We start from the raw sequence: 17,895 nt of genomic DNA, 5'->3' as shown, positions 1-17,895 counted from the left end.
TGGGTGATCGAACATTTGCATGATTAAACTCAAACTAGGTAACACATTGCTTTTACAGAGTAGTTTGTTTCTCCCTTGCTGCCTTTAACAGCCTTTGGACTCTTCAGCCTTTCACATGCAACTCTGACTCTATTTCTTAAAACAAATGCTGACACCTGCTTCAACAACAATATCCCCTGGGCCACATAAAGACTGAAAGCTCGGTAACCCTAAAGCGATTTCAGATTCTTGGCTCGATGACAAGTGTTAAATGTAAACCAAAGAAAGACCCCAGTTGTAACTGAGGAGCTGAAGTTTAGCTTGCTGTATTTCTATTGATCAGCAGTCTTGCAGTTTTCATTTCAGAGCATGCTTGCTTTTCCCCTCATACTCAACATTTTAAAACAAAGCCAGGGGTTTGTTGTTACAACATGACAGTAATAGGGATATTTTTCTCAGGCATAAAAAAATCCTCCTGCTGGCCCCTTCCTGAGCAGGGAAATTCAGAAGCAAATTTAAAATACCTTTCTCAGTTTATTCTAGGGTCTGTGGTCATTTTGAGGGTCTTTAGGAGGATGCATGAGCTTGCGTAAGACTTGCAGCATCTTGCCTGAGCTTGAAGCTCTTCAGAGAATCCACCTGGGAAAAGGGTGTTTAACATCTCACAGCCACCCCGGTCGGCTTCTGTCAGGCTTCAGTGTCTTTATGGCTCTGTTTACAAAAGAGTGAAATCCCCAGTTTCCAATTTGAATGCCACTAGTCATTTGTAACCTTAGAAAGCACAGTGTAGCAAAACATGAAATTTGCTCCTTTTTCATTTCCACTCCACCACCCCCCTCTTCCTCTCTCCTTTGAACTGTTCTCACCGCTTGCCAGTGTAGTACAGCTTGTTAACTGGCTGCCACTCTGATTTTTCACAAGTTTGCCACGTTGCAGTGACAAGACCATGTCAGGGCCCAGATGCTTCAGAGTAAATAAATAGCACATCTGGGATTTGGAAATGGGCCGGCGCTATATTATGGAAAAAACTGGTCTGGAAACACATCCAAAGAATACACAGCTGGAAACTGTTAACTCTGGAAGGAAAGGAAAAAAAAGAAAAAGCAGGCAAAAACTCAGAGATTACTACTGCTTGAGATCTTGTGCATTATAATTGCTGAGAAACAGAAACTCAGTTTACACAGCAGTTAAATTAATGGCATTCCTGAAAAATTGATAGTTTATAATAATTGACCTCAAGCAACATAAAGGCAGCACAGGGTGAGAGGCTTGACTCCTCGCTGTCTGGCTTTCTTGGATGCGTTTGGTAACATCCCAGCTATTTGAATTCGCAGGCGAGCCGGTGGGAGGATGTTGGTGGTAGAGTGATGCGACTGCCCTTCTGGAGCCACGCTGCTGAGAACCGCCGCAGTTTCCCAGGCCCCCGAGCAGCCTGTGTCACTCAGGGTGTGCCGGCACCAGAAGTGCACAGTGGAAGGAGACCGAAATGGAGACGGCCACGCTCATTGCATCACTCCTGCAGCCGGAGGAGCAGCACCCCTGGTAGATGATTCAGGAGGGTGAATCAGCAGTCATTACGGAGGGGGCTGCTCCCATCCACTCTCTGAGCCAAACCAATGTGCTGCTTCCACCAAGGGCAGGAGAGAGCTTCAGCAAGGTAAAACCAGGACAGGGGAGGCAAGAAGGAACCCAAAATAGAATGAAATTGTATCTTTGGACTTTTGTTTTTTGGACAAGGATCCTTGCATTTAAAAAACCCAAGCCAAAGCAATGAAGCCCTCAGACAGTGAAATGACTCTGAGCAATTATTTTAAGCATTGCTCCAAGGGAGGCACGCATCATGCAGAAAGCTCCTGCTTTTCATTTGGGCACCAGTCCTAGTGCAGAGCTATCGATGGAGCGCCAGACGCTGCCACAGTCCCCATGCTCAGAGCATCTCTCCTTCCAGCCTCCAGTAACTCCTTAATAGCTCTGAACGACCCTGTTTTCCCTGGATGAGATAACCATTGATTGCAGCTCAGAGCCAGTCAAGCTAAGGCACCAGGTATCCTCAGGCCAAAGACAACGCAGTAGCCTGTGCTTCTGCAATAGGTTCATCGCACATCAGAGGGGAGAAAACATTTTTTCACTTACTTTTTTCCTCTCTTGTTTGCCAGACTTCCTTTCCCTGGTACACATTAATTTGGATTTGTCATTGCGTAAATGGAAAATGTAGTAACAGAGCAAACCTGGAATTCTACATCAAAATACACCCACTTGGGCAGCTTTGGGTCTGTAGCCTATGCATAAAATAGGGCTAATAGGGTGGAGGAGGTAGGTGATGCTACAGATGCTTTACTGTAATCTTGTATGTCTAAGAAGTGCTTTATTGTGCCAGGACAGATGCCATTTCATTTTCTGCATTCCTCACAGTGATGCCTGAGTATTTCCTAGCATTTATTTTATTTACCCTAACAACACTCTGTTTCCATTTTACGGTTAAGAAATAGGATATTTTGGCAAAATCCTTAAAAGATTTTGGGCAGAAGAAAGTAAGGACTGTTTCTGAAAGCTTCCTGCACTGCAGACGTAAGGGTGCAGAGTGAAGAGACTCACGTTCGGTGCCTCTGTCCCTTACACGGAGCACAGGAGGGACAGATGGCTGAAATGCAAGTGTGCAGCCTGCAGAGCCAGGAAAAGCCAAGTGTGATTTTTGCCTTCTTCCTGAGGAAGATCAAACCAATTCTTCTGTCTCGAAGGAGTTTCCCTTCCCACTCCGACTGTCGTGCAGCCGCTGGGGCAGCCCCCTTGCACACATCCCCGTTTGCGTTTCTGCTATGCCTTCATTTATCCCTTATTTACCCCTATGCCCTTATTACACTAAGTCAGGTTAGGCTGAAGGCAAGTGCTTGGTTGAGTGTATGGAGAAGAAACCTAAAGCCTAAGGCTAAAAGCATATTTTGGGAGAATCAGAGTTAGAACAAGCAAACCGTGTTGAGTGTGCCCACGTCAGCAAACTAGGAGCATTTGCTTGCCCTGCCGCAGGGTGTTCTGCACTCTGTCTGTGGATTACTAGCTGTGCCAGCAGCAGCTATAATTTTTACTATAGTCACTTCTTGAAGCCCCAGGAAGTTCTGGATATTAGCTACTCTACAGATGCAGTGGGTTATACATCAGATTATTGGGTTCAGTTGTGTTATTAAGAATTAACTGAAAGAAATTGTATGGCCTGGGCAATGCAGGAAATACATACCATAAAACAAATCTGCAGGAATTTCTGAAGCTGTGTTAACCCAAACAGAACAAAATATCCCACAGAAGGCCAGAGGCAAGTCCTGGCTTCCCAACCACTCAGCTCCCTCTTCCCCAGAGCTGTTTTGAAAACAATGCTGCTCACTTTCTCAAAAGTCCGGGGTACCCACCCTCAGGAGAGGCTGCAGGGGGAAAGTCCAGAGTGGAGAAGATGTCTCCTTGCAGTGCTGTCTAAGTCCATTTGGTCTTACTGCAGCATCATGGATTCTGTTGACTCAGCACCATGTCTTTTATGGATCCCCCTTCAGAGGGACTGGGCCCTCCATGGGGGAGTCCAAACCTGAGTTCCCCCATCACAAATGGTGTAGGCTTTTCATTAACCAACAGTTACTGAAAGACCCCCTCTACCTGCAGGTCTGCAGCTACAGACTAGCTCAGTCCCCGGTTTTCTTCCTGGTAGCTGGTATAGTTCTGTGTTTGAGATTTAGGATGAGAATAATGTTCATAGCACACTGATGTTTCAGTTGTTAGGTTTTGGTTGGGATAGAGTTTGTGCAGGTTTTGGTTGGGATAGAGTTAATTTTCTTCACAGAAGCTAGTAGGGGGCTATGATTTGGATTTGTGCTGGAAACAGTGTTGATTGATAACACAGGGATGGTTTCGTTACTGCTGAGCAGTGCTTACACAGAGTCAAAGCCTTTTCTGCTTCTCACGCCGCCCCACCAGCGAGTAGGCTGGGGGTGCACAAGAAGTTGGGAGGGGACACAGCTGGGACAGCTGACCCCAACTGACCAAAGGGATATCCCATAGCATATGATGTCATGCTCAGCATATAAAGCTGGGAGAAGAAGAAGGAAAGGGGGGGACCGCTGCTCGGGCACAGGCTGGGCATCAGTCGGTGGGTGATGAGCAATTGCATCATGCATCACTTGCTTTGTGTATTACTATTATTATTATTATTATTATTATTATTATTATTATTATTATTATTATTACTACTACTACTACTACTACTACTACTACTACTACTATTTTACTTTATTTTATTTCAATTATTAAACTGTTCTTATTTTAACCCATGAGTTTTCTCACTTTTACTCTTCCGATTCTCTCCTCCATCCCACCAGGGAGGTGGGGAGTGAGTGAGCAGCTGTGTGCTGCTTAGTTGCTGGCTGGGGTTAAACCATGACAGAGGGCATGGTGGAAGGGAGCACATTGTCACAGAGAGCACCAGGCCTGCGTCAGAGACGTATGGCGTATACGTGGGGCTGACAAGTGCTGGAAAAGCCCATGGCTGCAAAAGTCTGCAGCGAAGATGTTGCACATGGTGTGCTCCATGCAGCACTGGGGTACCTGCTCTGTGTCAGAGGGTCCTAACCTTGAGTATTAATTACATACGCGGGCCGCTTGGCAAAAATCTCAGCAGGATTCAGTGCTGTCATCACAAAAGCCAAGAATGGTTTTGATTTACCAAGCAATTAATTTTAGCGAGTAGAACTTCTTCTTCAGTCCAGTCCTAAGTATCTTTTGTGTAAACTACTCTTAGACATTAACAGACTTGATTATTTTTTCTCTGTGAATCCCCACATAGTGACAGTAAAAATAGTTTTACTTAGTACAGCTAAGTGTAAACAAATGAATAAAAGCCCAAATACAAAAACTGTGACTTTGATAGAGCTAGAATTCAGCTCAGAGCCATCTAGAAATTTCAGGGCTGATTTTACATTGGTGATGCTTCTTCCAGATGCTGACTGTTTGCAGAGGTGGGCTAGATTGCATTCATTTCACAAGCTGAACTATGGCTTCTAGTGAAAGCTTGGGTTTTGGAGCAGAATTTGCAGCTAGTTAAACTATTGAAGAAGAACAAAAAGCTGAAGTCACTGACCAATGGCCCAGGGCCCCTCAGCCTGAATTTGCTTGTGCTTATTTGAAAATACGCTTTTGGCCCATCTGGCTTTGTAAGTTTGTTTGTTTGTTTGTTTCTTGTGTTTTTATTGTTGTTGTTGCTGCCCATTTGTTGCTTTTTAAGGATGATGTGGCTTTAGAATTAGTACATAATGGAAAATGTTATGTCAAGTATTTCATTGTGCTTTCAGTTTAATCTGTTAAAGATGACTTACTGATACACTGATTGTTTTCATTAAAAAGGGAGAGGTCCCTATTTCTAAATTTCTTTAGAATTCTACTTTGTTTATTTACAAAGTATAATGATGTTGGCTGAACAATCTTCTAAAGTATCACTATTCTTTATAAGCGTAGTGTTTTGTTTTGATTTTTTTTTAACAGGATAGATAGGTTAGGACTTGGACTGTGTGAAATATGAACAACCTAATTCTGGATAACAAACCTTAGGTTTTCCTGAGACTTGTTTCCCTCCTGTCCTCTCAGGACTGTCAGCACAAAGCCTTCTCAGTCCCTGGACTTGGCTTTGGAGGGACGTCACCTCTGAACAAGCAGGTGGCTGAAGAGGGGTCAGCAGAGGGCTGGGACCGTCGCCTGCCCTCCCCTCCGGAGGATGTTGAGAGCAATCCCTGGCCGGTACGGGGTATGGCTGGTACTTCACAGCCTGAGAGCATCCTGCAAAAACACAAACTTGCAAAATCAGAGCTTGTGTCAGAAGGGCTGAGCATTTGAGGCCTGCGGCTTTGGGGCAATTTTCGCATGACCGTTTTGACAGGTGATGTCAATTCCACTCTGGCACACTCAAACAACTGGGACTACGTCTGTCCCCAGAGGTTGGCCAGACATTCTCTTGGCCAAACAAAACGGTCATCCTTGCCAGGTTTTGAGTACATTATGTGGCTGTATTATTCCCATCTACAGTCCTCTCTTCATTAGCATATGCTGAGTGCCAGTGTTAATTGCTTTCTCATCCCATCCTTGTGTGGTGGGAGACCTCATTGCTGGCTGTGTGGTGGTCTGCAGATCTTGTCTGCATTTCTACCCTTGTTTTGGTTTCAGGAACAGACATTTCCCAGAGAGGATCTGTTATCTTCTTGTGAAGGCTTGCAAGGTTGTGTAGGTCAGGATAGTACATGAGTTTCCTCAGTTGAGTAATTAATTTCTGGTTTTAGGGTTAATCTTTTCTCTTGTTGCTCTCATGTTCTTTTTTTATTTTTTTATTAGACATCTGAAAGTGTCTTGGATCAACACAAAGCCTCTTACTAGCATTGCATGTAAATTCACAGCAATGTATCTGCACCTGCATCTTCTATTAGTCTATTATATTTCATTTTCACCTTGTCTTTTGTAGCTTTTGATGTACATTTTTCCCCCTGTTGACAGCCTGACCCTACTACTGAATGGCTTTATGACAGCGATCCGGCTTCCCAGTAAACCAGCAATTTCACAGGTGTGCAGTTCTTAGAGATTATATTCACTGGCTCTTTTTCTTCAAGTTACATATTTAAAAACCTAGTAGGAACATTCAGCTAAAGCTATATTAATATTTTTTTTTTTAGTTTCATGCTCAAAATAAGAAAACAGGACAAATATTGCACTTGAGTTGAATCAAAACAATGTTTTGGGGGACAACTGGTGAAACTAATTGAAATATTTGCTTAAGTTACCAAATTTTCTAATTTTGCTTAATCTTTTAACATAGGTTTGTTTCTTTTCATATTTCATAATACAAGCTGAAAAGTTTCATTAGGAAAACAGCTGTGTGAAATGTTATAGCAGTTCCAAAATTAAACACTTCATGTCAAAATAGTTCTGTATTGACAGCTTTATTCCCTCCTCAAGACTTCTTGGCTTAAAAACCTTTCACGAAACTAACTCAAGCTAAAAGCAGAATCACTGTGAGCTCGACTGATATTCCATTTTTGGTATACTCACTACTAATTTTTATATATATCAGCTCTGATACATATATAAAAATAGCATGAAATATATATATATAAAATCTCTGATATATATTTATAGCATCCCTGTACCAAGCATCTTGTATACAGAAAGCCTTTTCCGTTGAGGGTTTTTTCTGCATCTATTAATTCCTTGGTAGGTGTTAGAAACATTTCTTCCAGTGCTGAAATCTTGCACTGAGCCCATGATGCTTTCCCACAAAGTATTCGGCATACTGCTTCTTGTGATTAGCACTGCATTTTTGTGTACGTTTCCCAGAGTGCTAATCAAAACAAATGGAAATACTAGACAAAACCACTGCCACTAAGGAACAGAAAAATCTGCTCCTACATCTCGCTTGTTCTGCAAGGGAATGAAGTTCTGTTTTAAGTAAGTGGTAACTGCTGCTGGTGCACCACGCAAGTCTCCATCACCACCTCGCTGCTGTCACTGGGATATTGTCAGGCATGTTTTGAACACTAATTCCAGTCCTTCTGATGTTCCTTTTCAAATGGAATACTTGTCTCTGGGCATTTTATTTTATTTACTGTGTCTTAACTATCTTCTTTTTAATGCTTATTGGCCCATGCTTGCTTTACTTTCTTCTTTCAAAAAAAAACCCTCTTTTTGATCTTCTGGGTTTTTTTGTAGTCAGATATTCATATCTGAACTGGAATGGACATCCCTATGCAGTTGTATACTGGTGGTTCACTCTTTTTGCAATCTACTGACAGCAAAGCAGTTAAGAAAATATTTCTGGAGGCTACAGGATGCCTTTCAACAGGAGAAGAGTCCTTTCTTCTTTATAAAAATAAAGAAGGAACTAGAAAAAGCCAAGAAGAAAGAAGTAAAAGATTTTCTTTCTTGCTAAGCCAATCATATATATATATATATACACACACACATATATACATATTCCAATATATCTGACATTTTTCAATGATTTCTGTGCTCTTGGAAAAGAGTCTTACAAAAACAGTTTCCAAAGTTAGTGTCCTTTCAGGATGTACTGAATTCTCTGTGTTGTAGCTCCCCTTTTGAAGGACAAACTAGCAATGTGTTGAGATGCAAACTCAGTCACCATGATCTGATTTCCATATCTGGCAATGACAATACCTTATTTTCCTCTCCCTGATATGCTGATAAATAGTCGAGATAAACAGAATTATATTCTGGAGAGTTATTCCCTGACAAAAAACACAGTGTTTTGGATCCCAAATCACTCCCTCCTTAAATCCTTTCTCCCCTTTTAATTTATCTATATCCTCAAGCCCTGAAAATTTAATTAAAATAGCTCAGTACTCTGAACCTTTCACTGGTCTTCCTGTGCCACTGAAGGGGATGTTGGATGTTTAAAGAAACACTGCTCTGACTTACCATGTGTAGTGGTACTAATGGGAAACAATGAATAAGATATTTATCGAAAATCAAGGTCATTTTTTTCTCTGTTGCTAATATTAATTAATATCATTAGCTCTGGACACCATAAAAAAAAAAATAAGTATAATATGTTGTATAGACACTGCTAGTAGCAGGAATATAACTGGAAACCACTTGAGCACAGTTCCACAGTCTTGAGCCTCTCCCTCTAAAACATGGGCAAACTTTTGGAGCCACAGGGTCAGGCTTGCTGGTGGGTTTCTCTCTGGCCACCTTCTTCTTTTGCAAAGACTGGCACTACGGGAGAGGACAGAATCATAGAATCATAGGATGGTTTGGGTTGGAAGGGACCATTAAAGGTCAACTAGTCCACCCCCTCTGCAATAAGCAGGGACATCTTCAAGTAGATCAGGTTGTTCAGAGCCCTGCCCAACATTGACCTTGAATGTTTCCAGGGATGGGGCATCTACCACCTCTCAGGATAGTTGCACATGTTTCTGCCCTCCTTTCCCTGTTTGGCTACCTCCTTTCCTTGAACAGCTTGCTTCCCTTCCACCAGTTCCGTCATGTTTTGTAAGGAAAAGTAGACATGAAGATGTAAAGTTATATATGCAGGGAGAAGATTAGAATGGCCAAAGCCCAACTAGAACTTAATCTAGCTACTGCCGTAAAAGACAATAAAGAATGTTTCTACAAATACATTAGCAACAAAAGGAGAGCTAAGGAGAATCTCCATCCTTTATTGGATGCAGGGGGAAACATAGTGACAAAGGACAAGGAAAATGCTGAGGTACTTAATGCGTTCTTTGCCTCAGTCTTTAATAGTCAGACCAGTTGTTCTCAGGGTACCCAGCCCCCTGAGCTGGGAGACAGGGATGGGAAGCAGAATGAAGCCCCAAAATCCAAGGGGAAAATGTTAGTGACCTGCTACACCACGTAGACACACACAAGTCTATGGGGCCAGATGGGATCCACCCAAGAGTACTGAAGGAGCTGGTGGAGGTGGTCACCAAGCCACTTTCCATCATTTATCAGCAGTCCTGGCTAACTGGGGAGGTCCCAGTTGACTGGAGGTTAGCCAATGTGATACCCATCTACAAGATGGGCCAGAAGGAGAATCTGGGAAACTACAGGCCTGTCAGCCTGACCTCAGTGCCAGGGAAGGTTATGGAGCAGATCATCCTGAGTGCCATCACACGGCACATACAGGACAACCCAGGGATCAGGCCTAGTCTGCATGAGTTTATGAAAGGCAGATCCTGCTTGACCAACCTGATCTCCTTCTATGACAAGGTGACCTGCTTAGTGGATGAGGGAAAAGCTGTGGATGTTGTCTACCTGGACTTTAGTAAAGCCTTTGACACCGTTTCCCACAGCTTTCTCCTGGAGAAACTGTCAGCTCATGGCTTGGACATATGCTTCGCTGGGTAAAAAACTGGCTGGATGGCCAGGCCCAAAGAGTTGTGGTGAATGGAGTTAAATGGAGTTAAATCCAGCTGGCGACCGGTCACAAGTGGTGTTCCCCAGGGCTCAGTACTGGGGCCAGTTCTGGTTAATATCTTTATAAATGATCTGGACAAGGGGATCAGTAAGTTTGCGGATGACACCAAGTTGGGTGGGAACATAGATCTGCTGGAGGGTAGGAAAGCCCTACAGAGGGACCTGGACAGGCTGGATCAATGGCCCAAGGCCAATTGTATGAGGTTCAACAAGGCTCAGTGCCGGGTCCTGCACTTGGGTCACAACAACCCCAGGCAATGCTACAGGCTGGGGGAAGAGTGGCTGGAGAGCTGCCTGGCGGCAAAGGACCTAGGGGTGTTGGTTGACAGACAGCTAAATATGAACCAGAAGTGTGCCCAGATGGCCAAGAAGACCAATAGCATCCTGGCTTGTATCAGGAATAGTGTGGACAGCAGGACCACGGAGGTGATAGTGCCCCTGTACTCGGCACTGGTGAGGCCGCACCTCGAGTACTGTGTTCAGTTTTGGGCCCCTCACTACCAGAAGGACATCGAGGTGCTGGAGCGTGTCCAGAGGAGGGCAACAAAGCTAGGGAAGGGTCTAGAGCACAAGTCTTATGAGGAGCGGCTGAGGGAGCTGGGGTTGTTTAGCCTGGAGAAGAGGAGGCTGAGGGGAGACCTGATTGCTCTCTACAGCTACCTGACAGGAGGTTGTAGTGAGGTGGGGGTCGGTCTCTTCTCCCTAGTAATGAGTGACAGAACGAGAGGAAACGGCCTCAAGCTGCGCGAGGGGAGGTTTAGGTTAGACATTAGGAAAAACTTCTTCACCGAGAGGGTGGTCAAGCATTGGCACAGGCTGCCCAGGGAGGTGGTTGAGTCTCCATCCCTGGAGGTATTTAAAAGATGTGTAGATGTGGTGCTAAGGGACATGGTTTAATGGTGGACTTGGCAGTGATAGGTTAATGGTTGGACTTGATGATCTTAAAGGTCTTTTCCAACTTAAAAGATTCTATGATTCTATGGTTCTATATCATTTATTAGATTGCCTGTGAACATCTGGAGAAGGCAGTGTGGGCACAGTATCTTGTTGTGACACTCCAACAGAATGAAATTACCACTTTACTGTCCTTTGGGCTGCAGCAGGGCAGTCTTTACAAACTCACAATTCCCTTATCTTGCCTCTCCCCTTGTTTGTCCCCTGGGTACCAGTAGCAAAGGTTGACACCATTGCAGGGCCAGGCGTCTCCCCAGAGTCCTGCTGGGTGTGCTGGACACAGTGGTCAGGCTATGGGAGGAGAGGAAGACCACAATACTTATTGACCACGAATTATCCATTTGATGGGGACAGATTTCAGTCTCTGCAGAGCAGGTTCACTTCAGGCTTTCAAGCAGAGGTTTGAGTCACCGAACAACAAAAACATCACACCCAAAACCAGTTTGAAATGCAGGATGTTTCCCCCCACTGGTTTTCTTGTCCCCCAACCCAAGGGGGACTCACTGAACCCAGTTGTTCAATGAGTGCCGGGCAGGATCCACATCTCCATCCACAGCTTCACAGTTCACTGGGGAATCTTGTCCAGGTCAAGGCACATGTTTCCCAAACCAAGGTACCAGTCCCAAACAATGCCTTGGGCCATTCTGGGTGCAAGGAAAAACCTTCAGAAAATGTACCAATGCAGAGCAATGTGCCACACTCCACAAGGATGCTAAAACAATAACTTCAAGACTTGGGAACTGCCCTGTAACAGTCACAGGACATTAGCCCAAAACTTTCATTGAGATTGCAATACATATCTTGCTGAAAAAGGAAAACACAGTGAGAGACAAAAAAGAATATAACAAAAGAAACTCAGTGAGTTGTTCTGAGCTAATTATACATCCTCATAGTTAAGTCATTACAAGCTATGGTTACTATAGCTGGCTTTTAGGAAATCAGTGAAACACACACATCCATGTACAACCTTGTATTTTTTGCTGTGTGCTGCATCTTTTTGCAGCATCGTGAGATAAACAGAAAAAAATATGTAATGAGTAAAAAACTATTCCCAAATCATTCCCTGTCATTCATGAAGTCATTTGTGTACTTTCAGCCATGAAAGAATCTACACCTCTGATGTAGACCTCTGCCAGCTCAAGAAGTCTAGAGCTGTCGAAGTAATGGAAGATGGGAACTGGCATATAGGACATTTGATTTCTCACCCCTAAAATACTGTTGCTGTTGCTAAATAGGGCACTCATAAGATTGAAATACAGGCTTTTGACATCGTTACTATCTCACATAGCTTTCTGCCTTTCTGGAGATGGAAGCATAAGCAGACTTAATCTACATTTGTTCAAAAGGAAAGCTTTTATTCTTGTCAGAAAAATCAGAGAAAAGAAGACCTGAAGAAATATTAAAGTTGTAAAAAGGTTTGATCAACTTGAATGAGATAAACTCTTCAGTCTGATGAGAAGTCTGGAAAAACAAGAGACTCAGTCTAAAAACTAGGAAATTAAGAATGAAAGGGGAATTCAGGCACAGCTATTTCAATCAAAAAGTAATAAGCATGTGGAATAAATTATTGCTAGGTGAAGCTATTGAAGCAAATAACAGGAATGAATTTAAAAGACAGCTAGACATCTTTATGGAGAAAGCAGAAATTTCACATTTTTCCTACTTATATGCTTTGGGTTAGATCCAGTAAAGGACTTAGTGTCTAAAGAAGGACTTAGGAGGACTTTAACTGCTTAAATCCAGAAATACATCCAAAAAATCCCAACTGACTACTGCAGACACTGGAAGCACCTGGGTTACATGGTTCCAACCATGCTGAGACCTGAGACAGGGCTTCCTTGTCCTCCGGGGCTGTGTCGGTCGCAGCAGCATGGTGCTGCCTCCCACTCCACCCCAGATTTGAGCCAGTGTACGCCAGGGGCCTGATGCAAAAAACATTTTTTGAAGTATGCCTAATGCAGGGAACCAGATCCCACACAAAATACAGTAGCAGCTGCCTCTTAACTTTAAAATTATGAGAGGGGTAGTGCTAGCCTGTGCCATCTTTGATATAGTGTTTTGATAATAACATCATGGGATGTGGAGGACCCTGATGCTCTTCTGCTTGGTAGGACTGAAACCTAAATGTCCCATGTGCCAGGAAAGAGTAAATCCCCTTTCTTGAAGGAGGTTGATTATGCAGAAGGGCATTTCAGACTCACTAAATTAGAGAAAAAGTGAGAAGTTGCATGAATACATCCTACTAGGTGGGCAGATTGGGAAAATCCCAAGACCTGATTGCTCTTTCCCAGGATTGTTGCTGTCTTTTGTATCACACAGTCTTTATTGTTGCTGAATTGCAGTCATGGTTACAAAATTCTTATTATTATTCTGGGACACTTCTACCATGGCTGATAAAAGATTTTTATTGGAGTTACAGGTGTTCGAAAATACTCATTTAATTATCTGTTGAGCTGCTTGAAGCTGCCAGTGGAGGGCACCACGGGAAGACTTCGAGGTAGGTGTGGTTCACTATCTGGAAGACATGAGTCAACTGGGCAATGTAAGCCTCAGATCATAAATATATGCTGAGCTCTGACTAACATTTACAAGAGCCAGAGGGAGACTGCAGGCTTGATTTCAGAAACTTCTAGGACATTTCAAGCTGTCTGCAAGATGTCCCCTTCCCTCTCCCCTGCTCCCCACCCACCTAAATTACAATCATATGTTATCAGAGTGACTCCGAACCAGCTACGATGAAAAAACATCTTGTTTTTCGTTTAGGCTGAGTCATGCACCACTGAGCTGTTGGGATAGATTTTCCTATGGGTGCTGGGTTTGCAGGCGCTGTGCATCTGAAGCAGAGCTGGCAGCAGATGGAGGCAGGAGGGCCTGTGTGCAGCTCTGCAGGGCAGGACCGGGGGTCCCAGGGGCACCCTCCTGCTGGGCAGCCCCAGGGAGGCAGCACCTCGATCATGCCTGGTTGGGGCTTCCTAAGGACTTTCTGTAGCTCAGACTGCACTGTGTGATCTCCGCAAACCCACATGTTTAAAGAACAGTGTGCAACTGGTGCTATTTTGCAATGAGTCCCAGGTGTTGACAGAGTTAAACCTCTCTAAGGTTTACACTTATTTACACCCCCCTTGCTTTAATGCTAAATAAAAAAAAATCCACCTTGACAAGATTTGTACTGATAAGAAAGTATCCTGTTAAATTTGTACTGATAAGCACACTGCACTGATTTTCTGAATTAACTCTCTGCATGACCCAAACAAAACGTGCTCAGAGCTATAATTATATCGTGCTTGGATCTCTCTGATAAGACTTTCTTCTTTACATCTAGTTCAGGGGGCAAGTGAACACGTTTAATGCTGGGGAAAGCAGGGCAGAGGGTAATGTTGGAATAGGGCTGGCATCTGGCTAGGAAGGTGACTGGGTCGTCATCTGGAAGCAGACCTAGGGATGGCTTGACTGAAGAAAAAGGCAGAGGCTGTTGAGAAACAAAGCGACTCATCTTGCAAAGCAGGTGGGCAAGCATTCTTGCCAAACTGCAAAGCACAGTGCGCTGCTATTCTTTAAAGCACAGAGGGTAGTTATAATTTGGAGGAAAGGTGAGAAATTACTTCTGAAACATCCAACTTTTTTTTTCCCCTTAAAGAATTTGTTATGCTTCTGTATCTGAATTTCTATTGAAGTACGGGAAGTGATTGCTCGTATGAAGGTCATGGGTTAAGCAGGGAACACAGAGGCAAAAATCTGCTCATATCTAATCCTGGCTCTGAGACTGATTCAAGCTTTGACCTTGAGCACATCACTTAACCTCAAAGGAATAACTTGAGGATTCATTAGCTGGTCCTTGCAGAGTGCTTTGAAGATGAAAAGGGCTTTATAAGTGGCAAATATTATGTGTTCGGGGACCTGGAAATTTTCAATGTTTGTATATATAATCATTTTTACAGAGGATTTGCTACATAAAAGAAACCGTAAATTTTGCTGGAAATTGCTGGAGTGGAGATAAGAACTGCCTTTTCCAACTGAGAGGATTTTTCATTGAAATCTTTCTCTCCCTTTCCATAAACGCTTTACAACATGAACCAGGGACAACCATTTCACCCAGCTGCTTGTCTGTGGGTTTGTTTTAAAGGGAGCAGTTGCACTGCTCACTTGTTGGCCAACGAGTGCGAGGGCGAGGGAGAAGATTTATGGGGAAGATGCTCCTGAGCTATACGGTGTAGCAGCCCATGGCGTGGTCTCGTCTCCAGCCAGGGCGTTAGGCAGGCTGTGTGAGGTGTATTCCACAGAGACCCTATGCAAGAGGAATGTAAATCGGCAATCACCAAAGCTTCAGCACCCTGTTGACAGCAGATATTAAAGTAAGCAAGAGCATGGAAGTGCTGACTGTAAGGAGGTGGCTGGCTCCATAGGCTTCAAAGGAAGATTATGCGTTAGCATCATATTAGGATTTCTCCTTTGAATCAACTTTCAAAGAGGAAGGCAGCTGCACAGAGCTGTTTCATGCTGTATACTGTAAGACAGATTTTGATACATTTATGAACAGGATTAGGTGGCACGATGCCTTCAACAAAATGGGATTGAATTCTAATTCAGGTGTCTCACCTTCATAGGTCCTGCCTTTCCCTACATCATTCAACTTTGTGATAGTGCTATTGACAGCAGCAACGTGAAGTTTGTGTGCTGATAAAAGGGAATAATTGTCACAAAAGGGCTGCTTATTTAGGGGTATCCTAACCCAGCAGTGAGCTGGGCGAGAGCATGGTATCGATTACCCTGCTGAGCCTGCATCCCGCTGACAAGAAAGATTGTGATGCTCTCAGAGGCAGAACTTCTTTTTGCAGCTTTTAAAGATCTATCAAAGACAAATCTGTGTCTGGACCATGTGCTCTTATCGAATTTATATTAGTGTTGATACAGCATGCAAGATGCCTACAGGCTGTGAGTGCCCAATGGACATGGGCTTGCTGCTTCCATATCAATCAATTTCAGGCGTGTTTTCCTCTTAATCTGGATGGAATTGGCTGACTCAAATCCTATAGTCTCCACTTAATCAAATTGCTTATTAAAATCAATGGAGATTCTGACTGAGTAAGGACCGCCTTGTTTGTCCCATTGCCTCTGCAATGGTCACGTGCATTTGTAGATGTGAAATAAAGAAAGGCGTAGTGTAAAGAAATTAAAATTGCACAGGGATGTTTAAGCACACAAGGAACAAAAATAACTGAAACTGTATATCATAAAGGTAAGGGCACTGAATATTGCTTCTCAAAGAGATTTTTTTCAGTTTTTTGCTTGGCTGACAGTAGCTGATTTGCTGTGAGCTCAAGAAACATAGGGGGAAGAAAATGAGAATTTTTTACATCCCAGAATAAAATGCTCTCATGAACAGGTAAGGTTTCTGTTTCTCACACAGGTGCGAGTCTCTCCTGCCTCTAGAGAACCCACACAGAGCTGAGAAACCAGGAGCTTCCACTAAACAGTTATTTTGGGATCATGCTGGAAATGCAAAGCTGCAGTTAAGACAAAATAGACATGCTCATGTTTGAATCTAAAGCAAGCGTAAATTGCTGCACAAAAAGGAAACTATGTCTGGAAACTCCTCCTGAGGTTTTCCTGTTCTCTCTCATCTCACAGTGCTTTCTCACTGGCCAGCACCACGAAAAACATGCTGCAAAGGCATCTTTTTCTGCTCCCCATAAGATCTGCTTGTTTCACACTAGGCACAATTACTGGCACTAGGATAAGCGTTTGGGCTCTGTACATCCCTTTTCTCATCCCCACTCCCCAAATATCGAACAGGCTACAAAGTGCTTTGCTGAGGAATGCTCTCAAGCAGGTACCTGCTCTTCATTTGCGCAGCACCCAGCACAGTGGGACTCTCAACCTCTCCGAGGGATACATCTTACTGAATAAAAAGTACAGAGACTCATAACGGCAGTGAGGTTATCTCAACTCACCTCATCACAAATGGGAATTTGTGGGAGAATCATATTGTGCACAACAGGATCCGGGAGTAACCAGCATCTGGCACAAGCAAACATTAATTACCTGATCTGGTTGGAGAGAGAAATGAAGCATGGAGAACATTTAATTATCTACACTATCTTTAGCATGTCCGAAGTATTTTTGCACTTCCTATTACCTCTATAGCAGAGACTTCATTTTTCCATGCAAAAGATTTTAATTACATAAAATGCTCAATTAGAACCTTAATTTCATTTTAGAAAATAAATACACCATGCAAATCACTGACTGGCTCTTAATTTCTCTAACAGTCCTCTCAAGCTTTTCAATAGATGCTCCCAGTTCTCTTCCCATTAACAATGTCTGTGGGGATCCCGAACACCAGACTTATTACTGCTGCTCTCTGCAGCTTTATTTAAAGGAGAAAAATCTGGATGCTGTGCCAGGCCTCCCTTCCCTCGGCTTCTCCCTTGAATATCTGTCCTGCAGACAGCCTGGAGGACAGCCAGACTACTGGTTGGAAAGGTCTGTGCTATAGGAACTGATTTTGGCAGTCAGCAACTGGACATGTTGTAGTAAAGTTTGTATTAGAGCAAATATAGTATAAAAGGAAAGCACCCGCACTGGACAAAAGTAGGATTATATGAAGGAACTAAGATTACTCAGTGTGGGATGAGCAAAATTTGGGTTTGTGGAGGCAGGGAAGTGAATTGGGAAAGGAGAGGGGTCAGTAAGGTAGAGAGCTGGGGAAGAGTGTGATGGGTTTGGGGGCAGAGGGAGGGAGGATGGGGCAGGAGGGTCCCCACGGGGACTGCCAGTGTGGTGATGAGGGCAGTAGGGAAAGGAGCCAGGAGGGCTTCCAGGGGCTTGGGCATGCGAAATGCACTTGGAGGCTGCAGCTACAGCTCCTTCCTGTGGGGTAGAGAAACCTCTCCATCCTCCCGAGAGGGAACTGAAGCACGGGACAGCCTAAGTGTCTTGGTAAGAGGATCCAGCATCCATTGGCATATTTTTACATAGAAAACTGTGGTTTGACCACACAGATGCTGT

The sequence above is a fragment of the Nipponia nippon genome, unplaced genomic scaffold (genome assembly GCF_047370975.1).
Source record: "Nipponia nippon isolate SJK-2023a ecotype South Korea unplaced genomic scaffold, ASM4737097v1 scaffold_1, whole genome shotgun sequence".
Lineage (NCBI taxonomy): Eukaryota > Metazoa > Chordata > Aves > Pelecaniformes > Threskiornithidae > Nipponia > Nipponia nippon.
Note: the sequence above shows the minus strand (reverse complement) of the source record.